The sequence below is a fragment of the Urocitellus parryii genome, chromosome 1 (assembly GCF_045843805.1).
Source record: "Urocitellus parryii isolate mUroPar1 chromosome 1, mUroPar1.hap1, whole genome shotgun sequence".
Lineage (NCBI taxonomy): Eukaryota > Metazoa > Chordata > Mammalia > Rodentia > Sciuridae > Urocitellus > Urocitellus parryii.
This window is the reverse complement of record NC_135531.1, coordinates 32,382,558-32,394,966: the sequence shown is the minus strand read 5'-3', so window position 1 is coordinate 32,394,966 and position 12,409 is coordinate 32,382,558. Positions and strand designations below refer to the sequence as shown.

The window sequence follows — 12,409 nt, the reverse complement described above, 5'->3', positions numbered from 1 at the left end:
CATGTGATTATATCAAATTTGGATATAATTAGTGCTTCAACATATCATTGTGACAGTTCCTTGTTGCATCCTCAAAGGTATAAACAAATTCCAAGTTTTCATCACGTGATAATAATCTGGATCTTTTTGTCTCTTTTCACTTAGGAAGATTGTTGATTATATTTGAACCACTGAAAAATCCATCATATTTTTTTTCCCTTCTGTCTCCCTTTCCCTCCCACCTCTCATCTCTGTTGAATGTTAATCTTTTCCTCCTGCTCTTCCTCCCTGCTTTGTTCTTAGTTGCTCTTCTTATATCAAAGAAGACATCTGGCATTTGTTTTTTAGGGATTGGCTAGCTTCACTAAGCATAATCTACTCTAATGCCATCCATTTCCCTGCAAATTCCATGATTTGTCATTTTTAGTGCTGCGTAATACTCCATTGTGTATAAATGCCACATTATTTTTATCCATTCATCTATTGAAGGGCATCTAGTTTGGTTCCACAGTCTAGCTAATGTGAATTGTGCTGCTATGAACATCGATGTGGCAGTATCCCTATAGTACGCTCTTTTAAGGTCTTCAGGGAATAGTCCGAGAAGGGCAATAGCTGGGTCAAATGGTGGTTCCATTCCCAGTTTTCCCAGGAATCTCCATACTGCTTTCCAAATTGGCTGCACCAATTTGCAGTCCCACCAGCAATGCACAAGTGTACCCTTTTCCCCACATCCTCCCCAACACTTGTTGTTGTTTGACTTCATAATGGCTGCCAATCTTACTAGAGTGAGATGGTATCTTAGGGTGGTTTTGATTTGCATTTCTCTGACTGCTAGAGATAGTGAGCATTTTTTCATGTACTTGTTGATTGATTGTATGTCCTCCTCTGAGAAGTGTCTGTTCAGGTCCTTGGCCCATTTGTTGATTGGGTTATTTTTTTGAGTTCTTTGTATACTCTGGACCATGGGGCATATGTTTCAGAATATTGGTCTCATAGAACCCAGGCCATAATAGTAGTATGACTTGAGCATCTTTATTCCTGAAGTGATTTGAGGATAAAGAAGTTGAGGAAAGTTCAAAGGAAATAAGGAGGTCTGCCAAGAAAAACATAAAGTTTGAATTTTTTCCAAGCATGAATTACTTTGTAGTCAATGTGTCCACAAGTTTGGAAACCAGAATTGTATTGTTTTATACTTTTGTGGGGTCAGGGCAAAAGAAAAGTACTTGATGTGTCCCTTAGATTTTCAGTCTGTTTTGATGAAGATGACAAAGCTAGTTCTGTCTGGTTCTTAAAACATGATTATTTGGAAGACTTGTATGAAATGTTTAAGGAGGTTAATGCCAGAAAAGGAATAGTTGTCTGATACCACACAGGCCCTACACTACATAGGAATGACATCGCCATCAATGAACTCATGAAAACATATACCACCCTAACTCAGTATTCATCATTATTGGTGTGAAGCCAAAGAACTTGGAGCTGCCCACAGAAGCATATATTTCACAGGAAGAAGTTCATGATGATGGAACTACAACTTCAAAAATATTTGAGCATGTGATCAGGGAAGTTGAAACAGAAGAAGCTGAGGAAGCTGGGGTTATACACATGTTACAGGACATAAAAGACACTGTTGATAATGGGCACTCTTTCCCAGGGAGTCACAAATCAACTCCATGGTTTGAAGGAACCTCTAAGCATCTCTATATCAGGAGTTACCTGGAAAAACTAGCTACAGGCAAGCTGTCTATCAACACCAGACCATCTACCAGCTGCAGGACATCTTCACCCTACTGCCTGATGTCAGCCTGCAGGAGTTTGTCAAGGCCTTTTACCTGAAGAATAAGGACCCAATGGAGGTGGTGTAGTGGCCTCACTGATCTACTCTGTAGGTGCCCTGCATAACCTCATCAACAAGATTGCCAACTCGGATGCAGAGAAGAAAGAAGGGCAGGAAAAAAGAAGAGAGCAAAAAGAATAGGAAAGATGACAAAGAGAAAGAAAAATATAAGGAAAAGAGTCATGTGAAGGAAGAAGAGAACCAGGAGAAGAAGTAAAGCACGTAGCTTTTTTTTTTTAATTTGTAAATTTAAATCTTACAAACTTTTTCACTTTCAGTGCTTGTTAAATGGCTGTCCTGATGAGAGCTCTATGCCTTCAATCACTGATTCGCATTAGATGATGTAAATGATAGAAAGACTGAACTCCTACTCATACTGCAGCCTCAGCTGCTGTGAGTTGGACATTATGATAGCTCAGGCTGCAGACTGTGCAAGAAAAGTGAAGAGACAACAACATAACATTTTTGGTACTCTTCATTCTTTATTAACAGGAGTTGAATTTTCTGCATTATGAGAGATTTGGGGGTCTCTTTCTGATAACTGGCGAAATTGCTAAACAGAATTATGGATAATGTACATTCTATGGCTTGTAAACCTGAGTTCTGACACTTCTGAACTCTTGAGAACCACATCACGTTTTGAACCCACACTTCTGGCATTATCAGGGACTGGGTTCCAGCTTCATGAATTATTACCTTCGAAGACCAAAGTAAGTGGCATGTTAAAAAGGAAGGAAGGAAGGAAGGAAGGAAGGAAGGAAGGAAGGAAGGAAGGAAGAAAGAAAGAAAGAAAGAAAGAAAGAAAGAAAGAAAGAAAGAAAGAAAGAAACAAAGAAAGAAAGAAAGAAGTTAGATAGTGAGAAAAATAAAGAATAAAGGGATGCAGATAATTATTTCTATCTTGACTAGAGATCTGCATGATTTACAGGTCACTGATGGAAGCTGTCTACTTGCAACTTGTGTTTGCTGCTGTGAGAATCCTAAGAATCATCAATGAGTTTGTAGATGAGTAGCTTTTCCATGATTTGAAGACTTATACCTCTGTACTTGAAATAGAAACTTGGGAACAATCTCTTAAAGAGCTTTGGTTTTGCTAGTTGTAAATACTGCCTGATATTGACCTTTCCATCAAGATCTTTATCTTGGGTCCCTTCCAGAAGACCAGGCATCAGATTTGAAAAGCAATTCTACACACATTGTTTAGAAGAGTATTGAGATAAGGATTCTGGCCTGTTTGATAAGAACAGATCTCTCTAGTCCTTACAGAATTTACTTAAGCAAGGACATTTTAGCATCAGAGGTAATAATCCCAAACACCCATAGTGGCCTGTTACTAACTCAGCCCACAAATTATGAAGATCTCTGTGAATTTTATCAATTTTTCTTTAAGAATTCCTTGTGCTCTTTTACCTTTTCTAAAGAAGATAAAAACAAGGGAGTCTGATTAAATAACAAAATTTTGCCAAATCCATTAATAAAAATTCTGATAAAAGAGTTTTTCCTTCTGGGTACAGTGGTACATGTCTATAATCCTGGGGACTCAGGAGGCTGGGACAGAAGGATTACAAGTTCAAGTCAGTTTTAACAACTCAGTGAGAACCTATCTCAAAATGAAAATCAAAAGGATTGGAGATGTGAACAACTTTGGGTTCAGTTTTGAGTACCACAGAAACAAACAAACAAAAAACATTTCCTACTAGAAGAGAGACAAATTAGAATTCCCCAGGCTGAAAAACATTTTTCTCCATGCCCAAAAGAATCAGTGATGAGGACACAGGTAGAGTCCATTGCCAACATTAGTTGTATGGATTCATTTGGATTTTGCAAAGGAACATATTATACTTTTGCTAAGACTCACCTGGATGATGGTTGATATAAGTTCTAAAGGTGTATTTAGAAATATTAGTAAAATTCCTTCCCCACTCCTGAGTGCATACATTAATCAACATGTTTTCAATGAGTTAAAGTGGTTTATTTAGACTCTTTTATGTTAATCCATGTGATGAAATTAGACTGAAATGCTTTCTTAAGTTATAAAGTAATTTGTGGGAATGTAGTTAAGAATTTCTCTGAGTTTAAAAACAAATTAAGATAAAAAAGAATACTGGAAACACTTAGATGAATTGACATCATGCATATCTGATAAAGGAATCAAAATCTAGGAACAAATGTGCTGTGTAGGCAATGATTTGGGCAGACTTTTTCTTTTTTCTTAAACAAGAATTATTTCTTTTTAATTGAAAACTACACATTGTTGAAAGGCTTTATGTTACTGTATTTTCTTTATATATAAATCTGAGATGTTCCTTCATTAATTTGTCAATAAATCTTTTAAATATCTTTAAGTTAATTACCATTTGGAACATATCAAGAAAATAAAATTATTTCTATTTTTCTTCCTTTTTTAAGGTAAAGAAGCAAAGCTTTGTGTCACCTAGTGTAACTTTCAAGAAATTTAAAGACAGTATATTTATCAAAGATGCATTAATACTATATAATCTGAATTGAGGGACTAAATTTGGACAAAGCAACACCAAATACATCCAAAATGACAAGGTAGGTATATAGGTCTTCATTTGTCAAAGTTAAAATACTTACTGAAAGATAACATTGTAAAAGCCAGAAACAACATGATTATCATGTTGTTTTGTTAATATTATATAATATTGGGTAAAAGGAAAGGGTTTATTTTTAATAAAATGCAGATTTATTTTTGTCAGCATAGCAAATAAATACATGTATTATAGTGAATGTGTAGTCTGATTAAGTTGTCTTCAAGAAACAAGCCAATATTCTTTAATTTCACATCTGTCAGTACTCATACAAGTATGGTCTCTATCTTTTTTTTAATATCATAAAAATGAATCCGAAGTGTTGTTTACTTTAAAGAGAAAACCAAATACCCAGGTGTCTGGTAAATACATGAGCAATGTAAGATGGGAACTCTCAGGATGACAATAGAGGTTTCAGTGTAATTCTGAAGTTAAGTTGCGACTTAACCATTACTTTTACAGATAGAAAGAATCAAGCCTAGGAAGATTAAGTAATCTACAGTGTATTATATAAGTAGAAACCGCAAGAAACAAGAATTAATGTCAGTTTTGTATGACTAAAAACATAACCTTCTTGCCTTTGAATTTGGAAAATGAACTAATTCCATACTGTGTGGACAGAATAAAAAGAAGAAACCATAGATGAATCCTAAATTTCAGCACCTGGAGATTAGTATTGCCAAGTGTGCTGAGGAAGGAAGGTAAGGAAGTGACAAGTGTGTTAGGTATGGATAGAAAAACATCTATCTTAGTCCTAGATGGTAATGTGGATAAGATGGTACCTAATGTGGATAAGAAACATATTATCAGAGATTGCATTGTGCTGTCACTTTTGTGCCCTTGCACAAGAGGATTTCAAGCAAGAAACCAGACTTATTAGAAGACTAGTAAATGTTATTAGAAGGGAAAGAAGAGAGAAGATACTCTCAGCCAGGAGAGTGGCTTCTCTCAGAGAGGAGAATAACAACTCTCTTCTTTGTGTCCCAGTTTTTTCTGGCATAGGAGGAGAGGTTTCTAGAGAATTCTGACCAAACACTGCCTCTGAACTTTTGACTGAAAGTAGAACTCCTTCTGATTTTTAGGTCTCTAATGTGCATGTTTTTACCCAAAGACAATGTTTGATCATTTTGGCTTGTGTAAAGGTCATGCCCTCTTTTATCCAGATCATCTTCACATCAGGGTAACTTGTGGCTTTTTTTTTATAAGTAGAAGAGTTTTCAGACATCTAACCCTCATCTTTAAGAAGGAAGACCATCCCTGAAAATAGCAGGCTTCTAGGTCAAGGATTGTAACATTGTTATCTTTTTAAACTACTGCTGGGTCAGAATGGCTTGTACAAATTGCTTCAAAGAGAGAAGTGGAGAGTTAGAACAGAGGCTTAGGCTATAGATTTAACTCTTTAAAGGCTATATTCCCATCTCCTTAGTCTACCTGTTACTTAACATAGTAATTTTGAGATGGCATATAGGTGAATAGTGAAAATTAAGGGGTTAGGATAAAGCATGTGATCAGCATGTGTAATGTCTGGCTTTCAATGCACAACAATGCAAAACACACACACACACACACACACACACACACACACACACAGAGAGAGAGAGAGAGAGAGAGAATTGTATCAGCACAGAGAAATAATTTTGAGATTTTTGAGCATAACAATTGTCTATAATATTATGTAAATAAATAAGATCTGATGGAAAGGCAAGTATAGATGAAAGAAGGCTCAAGACCAAGAGACCAAAATTTGAGACATTCTCAAAATTTAAAGTTTAGAGGATAAGGGGCTGGGGATGTGGCTCAAGTGGTAGCGCGCTCACCTGGCATGTGTGAGGCACTTGGTTTGATTCTCAGCACTACATAAAAATAAAGATATTGTGTCCATCTTAAACTAAAAAATAAAATATACAAAAAAAATAAGGTACAGTTTAGGGATGAGTAAAGAATCACTGGTGGATGGCATGGGATTGACAAAGAGAATGCGGTCACACAGAAGTAGAACAGAGTTTTTTCAAACATTTGGAGTCAGTGGTTAAATGTACCCGCCAAATACTGAGAATAGTACTCAACAGTGGTTCAGATAAATATTTCCCAGAAAACAAAGCCATTCTGATAAAAACACTTATTACAAACAAACAAATGAAATATTAAAAATGTGAAAAATATGAAATAAACTTTATTTATGCCATATGCTAAAACTGATTCCAAATGAATGAAAGGCTTTCATATAGAAATTTTAATTATTAAAACAATGGAAATAAACTTTCTGTCTAAAGCAGTTCACTGGTTGTTTCACATTTAGTGACTTGTTACTCTTACCAGTGACTTCTCTGAGTTAAGGAAAACTGTAATATTTTTCATGCATTATTGCAATATCCTCCTAGATAGTCTCCCAATAAATTGAGGAAATAAGAGATGGTGAAATTTGCTCCATGCCACTGAGCTACATAGCAATGGGTTTGGAATTAGAAAGCAGGTAATCCAGCTCCAAAACTTTGGTTTTACCCATTGCATTACACAACACAATGATTTATTCAGTAAAATACTTACAATGTTAGTGATAAAGTGGATATTAATCTAGTTGGCATTTAAGTTACCTGCCAAAAATTGAGATTCAATTTCCCAAATTTAACGAAATTAAAAATTAAAAGTAAATTTTTTGTTAATTAATTTGCAGTAAAAAAATATTCACTGTCATAGTGTGCTGTCAAAAAGTGAACATTTCTAAAAATAAATAATTTTTTAAAATCTTTTTGAATTACATGACAAGAAAATTGTTAAATTTGTAGTTTATGATCAGCAAAATTTTTTTTCTAGGCATATAAATTTATATGTGAATGTGTCTCCCTGAATTTGCTTTAAGGGAAAAAGTACACATTAAGTTTATGTATCCCATTGTTAGGATTTGGACGTGAGGTATCCCAAGTGCTCCTGTTAATGCAAAAATATTCAGAGGTGAAATAGTTGGGTCATACTGTAACAAAATCTGTGTATCCTAGTTTGAATGACTGACTGTGTGATAACTGTAGGAAGATGGGGTGTGACATGAAGAGGTGGGTTACTGAGGGAGTGCCCAAGGAACTGTTCTTCCCTTAGCCCCTTTGTCCCTTCTCTCAATCTCTGCTTCCTGACCCCATCATGAGCCGAACAGCTTTCCTCCACTGGCACTTTCCCCATGATATACTTCCTCATCTTGGGCCCAGAGCACTGCAATTAGTCCTCTATGAACTGAGGCCTCTGAAACAATGAAACCAAATAAAGTTTTCCTTCCCCAAGCAATTCTTGTTGGGTATTTTGGTCACAGTGAAACCATGAACCCAAATAAACTTTTCCTCCTCTAGGCCATTCTTGCTGGATATATTGGTAAAGATGAAAAAAAAAAAAAAAAAAGCTAACTAAAGCAACTATGACTACCTCATTTTATATAATTGAATCTACACCTATGTGGATAGAATCTATAAAGCAAGCATGTCATTAAAATGCCCACAATTTTGATTAATAAAACAAAATTTCATTTTATTTTATGCTTTATTATATTTTATTTATGTCATGTTGTTCTAATTCTTCTTATGAGTTTTTCCAGTTTTCTGCAATGTCCATAAGCTACTTGGTCATTGAGTGAATTTATTTTAACTGACATTTTTATTATAAATTTTTACAACACTAAAATTTATAAACATCTAAGAATTCCAAAAAAAGTGTTTTAGTTGAATATTCAATGATGGGAGAAAATGCTGGTGATTAATTTTTACTGTTTCAGTTATAAGATGAGCCCTAAAATATCATAAAATTAACTGGCTTATAAAAAGGTAAATTTAAAATTTGTTTATTTCTGTTTTTCCATTGATATTCTAATATTGTGCCATTGTTTAGATAACTGGGAATACAAAATAGCATTGCCCAAAATAGAAATGACCAAAATTTATCTATAATAATGATGAAAAAATATTTTGATTTAGTGTGAATCAGAGTAACCCCTGGAAAAAGCTCTAGAACTTTTCATTCTCATAAGTGACATCTCTGTATTGAGCATTCCTGCCTGAACTCTTCCTTCCCTATAGCTTGGAGTGTATGAGAGAAGCCAGGAAAATTGGCTCTTCTGTTAATATTTTTCTCTTATTTCCATGATCTGCCAGTGTTTTCAGGATAAAATTATGGAAAGGATTTTGAAATTCAGCATGATTAGGCAAGTCATTTTCTACAAGAGTGAAGCACTATCTCTTGGGACAAAGATCTAGAGAATAACTTTACTACAATACTAGACTTCAGATTATTTTAAATCATGGTAACATTTGAAATTAAGCCTTTTGCCCCATTAAGATACATACTGACACTTTTCCTTTCATGATCTTCAGTTGTGCTTTCATAGGGAAAGTACTTTCTTGGAAGAGCTCACACTGTCTGAATGATGCCACATATAACATTAACTAGAAGCCTTTTGTAAAAATAATTTTTAAAATTTGTTCTAATTAGTTATACATGACAGTAGAATGCATTTTTTGACTTTGATATATCATATATAAATGGGGTATAATTTTTCATTTTTCTGATTGTACATGTTGTAGAATCACATTGGTCATGCAGTTTTATATGTACATAAGATAATAATGTCTGGTTCATTCTACAATCCTTCCTATCCACATATCCTCTCCTCTTCCTTTCAGAAAAGCAGACCTCAAATAAATCATTTAAAACTGTGTCGTTCAGAGTGAATTTTAAAACATACTCTACCTCCCTTCATGAAATGCATTTCAAGGTCAAATAATCTGCTCCATTTGAAATTAAGCATCAACCTGACTATAGAGATAGCAATGAAACTAATTGATTTGGCAATAATCCTTCAAGACTTAATGGTAAGTTTACAGCAGTATATATTTTCACTACAAATATAGTTCACAAACCAATCAACTTGTTAGGGTCAAAGGCAAATATATCTGTATGCAAAACATGTTTTAGTCCTGATTTATGTATAAAGGAATTTATGAAATTACATAAGTATTTTTTTTAATTTCTGCACCTTGTGATCTTGGCATTAGCAATTTTGAAGGAAGCATTTAAGAAAAAAAAATAACGAAACATTATTTTGATTTTTTAAAGAGCTAAAAAGCAAAAAATCCTCTGTAGTAGATACAGATTCTATTCCAAGGAAGGAATCTTATCTTGGCTGCTGGGAACAATGTTACAGAATGACTTTAGCTGTCAACCCATCAAGGATTGCCTGAACTGTAAGAGCTGTCTGGCTCAAAGTTAGGCAGGTACTTCCTGGAACACCTGACAAGCAAACATTGATGGAGAAAAGGATATGACATACAGTCATCCTCAATGGGATGATTCTGAAAGTTTCTTTAGGTTCATATTTGGCCCTGAATTGATAATTATTTTTTAAATCTTCCACCAAAAATTATTGTTAAATATAGAGAAAATTGTTTAAATTTATTTTACATCAATAACATATTTTACCATATACAATAAAATAATAATTTTTCTATAATTTATGTTAATTAATTCCACTCTTCACAATTTATTATTATTATTGTTAACTTAGCTATTAATTGTATTTATTTGTGGAGTATATTGTTATATTTTGATGACATGTATATAATGATAATAATGAAAAGTTTCCTCACAGGCTATTCTATGTATTTGAAAATCACTGATTCCTGTGAGTTCTAGTTTATGAGTGTGAAACATGTAGGAGTGGGAGTGATAATAATAAAAATTTGTGATCTATATATTTCTTCCCTGCAACATAATTTACTACATTGATTTTTTACTCTTTAACTCCCATCCAAGTAATTTTTTTCAGCATGCATCTAGGAAATGCTGAATAAAAGGAAGACAATTTAATATCTTACACTGAGAACAAGCAGTGACTTCATTTTGATTTTCCATTTAGAGTTTATAGTCTAATTAAAGAAAATGTACATATATCTGGAGATAATCATGGATAATAAACACATATAATTACCATTATCAGTAGATATTGCAACAGCTAAGGCACAAAGAGAAAATGAAAAAGGATTATCAGCAATATGCAAATTCATATGCTCTTAAAGAATTCCAGTTATAGTTGAAAATATTAAAATAACATGCAGAGCCCATAAACTTTGTTATAATTTAAAAAACACATTCAAAAATATCTCTGTATGCAAAACATTTTCATAATGACCTTGTTTAAATGAAAGTGTTTAGAATATTGCAGGGTAAAACTATATTGCAGAACAAAATTATTTTTCTCTTTAGAACACATATAATACAATGTAATTACTGGTGTTTTTTCAGGAGTATTCTCTTAAATAATAAAGATAATTTTTCCTTGAGGCAAATATAGTGTTTTAATTATTTCTTAACCCAAAGAGAATATTAACAGACATAGTGCACAACAGAGATAGTGATATATATCACTATTGATATCATATATCAATATATGTATTATTAAACTGCAAAGCCCAGTAAATATGCTACATATCAAATATAGCCTCATATTCATAGGTTCTTGAGATAATATTATTTTATTATACATTTGAATTCTTTTAGTTAATTTGCTTTTTAATTAAATTATTTATTTATTCTAATTTGTTATACCCAATGGCAGAATGTAATTCATTTCATATTACACATATAGAGCACAATTTTTCTAGTCACTGATTGTACACAAAGTATTATCACACAATTTGTGTCTTCATATATGTACTTAGGGTAATGATGTCTAACTCATTCCACCATCGTTCCTACACCCTTTCCCCTCCCTTTCCCTACCTCCCCTTGACCCTATCTAAAGTTCTTCCATTCTTCCCATGCCTCCCCCCATCACCATTATGAGTCAGCATTTTCATATCAAAGAAAACACGTTTGATCTTTGTGTTTTGGGGATTGGCTAACTTCACTTAGCATTATATTCTCCAAATTCATTCATTTACCTGCAAATGCCATGATTTTATTCTCTTTTAATGGTGAATAATGTTCCATCCTGTATATATACCAAAGTTTTCCTATCCATTCATCTACCATCTGTGTTTGTTCCACAATTTAGCTATTGTGAATTGTCTTTATGTTTTTATATTTCATACTAACAAGTAGACTATCTTAAATCACTTATAAAATATACACACACACACACATATATATATATATACTTTATATATTGTATATCTACATTTGTATATAATTATTATTAACCATAGTGTTTTACTAAGAATCCCTAAATAAAACTGACAATCATGTTACAAATTACTACATATTTTATATATTTGGTCACTTTTAAAAATTTAGTAACTTTTTGCAATATCAACATCACATTAAGAATCTACTAACAAGTAATACTTTTTTTATAAATTTGATATTTTTGCCTCTTATTATTCTGGTATATCACATTACTCAAATAATTAATTCAATGTCTTTACTGTGTATATCATAGGACATTTATTAGTCTTCTAATGTTCATGGTTACATTTCATGACATAAATTCCAAACTTAGCTGAGCCACATTTACAGGTATCTTTTGCATCTGAATTTAACTGTGTAACTTCTGGAACATCTTCTTTAATGTATTGATTCAGCATGAGGGTATGCCTTTTCACTTTTCTATACATTCTGTTGCTGGCCTGGAATACAGAATTGATGGATGGCAGTATGAGGTAACCTTAGAAGTGGAAGTCATGTATAAGGTTAGGGAAAGGGAGATATACTAGATTTGTTTCTAATGACAATGTGACACTTGCACACTAACAATAGATTGCCAGTTTGTAGGTTTCTTATATGTAAACGAAAGAAATCTTTATATTTTTAAACTTCTATAGTTACATCTCTACTGCTGTTTTCTAAATGATACAAAGGTTCATAATAAAATGTCTTAGAAGTTTATTCATTAATTTAATGTTTATAATTTACTGGAATGGTATGCTTGTAAGCTAGGCATAAAAGCACTTATTCAAAGCACAGTCAGATACTGAAATCTACATCATAAGTCTTACTTCTTTTGGTTGTATGATATGATTTTGTTGACCTAACGATTCTGTTAATTTTAGTATCAAAGTTGCATGCA

The 12,409-nt window shown here is 33.2% G+C and overlaps 1 pseudogene; it reads left to right on the top strand.

The window, feature by feature from the left end:
• The first annotated feature begins 1,129 nt into the window (after positions 1 to 1,129).
• LOC144253604 (26S proteasome non-ATPase regulatory subunit 7 pseudogene) lies at positions 1,130 to 2,033 on the top strand (annotated as a pseudogene).
• The last annotated feature ends 10,376 nt before the right edge of the window (positions 2,034 to 12,409 follow it).